The sequence below is a fragment of the Rhincodon typus genome, chromosome 8, assembly GCF_021869965.1.
Source record: "Rhincodon typus isolate 14 chromosome 8, sRhiTyp1.1, whole genome shotgun sequence".
Classification (NCBI taxonomy): Eukaryota; Metazoa; Chordata; class Chondrichthyes; order Orectolobiformes; family Rhincodontidae; genus Rhincodon; species Rhincodon typus.
In genome coordinates this window covers 91271524-91272409 of record NC_063339.1, presented here as the reverse complement: position 1 = coordinate 91272409, position 886 = coordinate 91271524, and positions in this window count along the sequence as shown.

The following is an 886-nucleotide window of genomic DNA, read 5'->3' as shown; positions in this document are numbered from 1 at the left end:
GCGGCAAATGCTAGGTTGGTCTTCATAGCGAGAGGATTTGAGAACAGAAACAGGGATGACTTGCTGAAATTGTATAGGGTCTTACTTGGACCACACCTGGAGCCTTGTGTGCAGTTTTGGAGTACTTATGTGACTAAGGATGTTCTGGCTATGGAGGCTGTCCAATTAAGGTTTACCAGACTGATTCCTGGGATGGCAGGACCGATGTATTATGACAGAATAGATCAGATAGGATGAAATTCACTGGGGTTTAGAAGAACATGGGAAGATCTCACAGAAACCAATAAAATTCTAATAGGACTAACAAGTTAAATACAGGAAGGAGGTTGATGAGGGAGTACAGAACCAGGGAGTCACGGTTTAAGCATATAGAGTATGCTGTTTAGGACTGAGATAATGGAAAATTTCTTTTCTGAGACTGGTGAGCTTGTGGAATATCCTTCCACAGAAAGCAGTTAAAGCGAAAACATTGGATGTTTCCAAGAGGAACATAGCTATAGGTCTGAGGGCTAAAGCGATCAAAAGATGTGGGTCTAAAGTGGGAAAAGGCTACTGGTTGAAAGATCAGCCATGATCATACCGAATAGGGGAGCAGGATCAAATGACACAATGGCCTACTTCTGTTCCTATTTTCCATGTTTCTATTCTGTTCCTGGTGGGATATTAAAACAAAATGACTGTAACTAATACAGATATCAGCACTACCTTATTACCACTGAATGAAAATCCTGAAACTCCTTAGCAAACAGCAATCTGGGTTGAGCTTCACCACACAGACTGCAGCAGTTCAAAGAGGTCAAGGAGGAGCAGTGATTTTGAAAGCTTTTGGACTGGCTGCTCTGTCTCTCAATTTCTATCCAGTTACCAAATTGTTGAATGGTCTGAG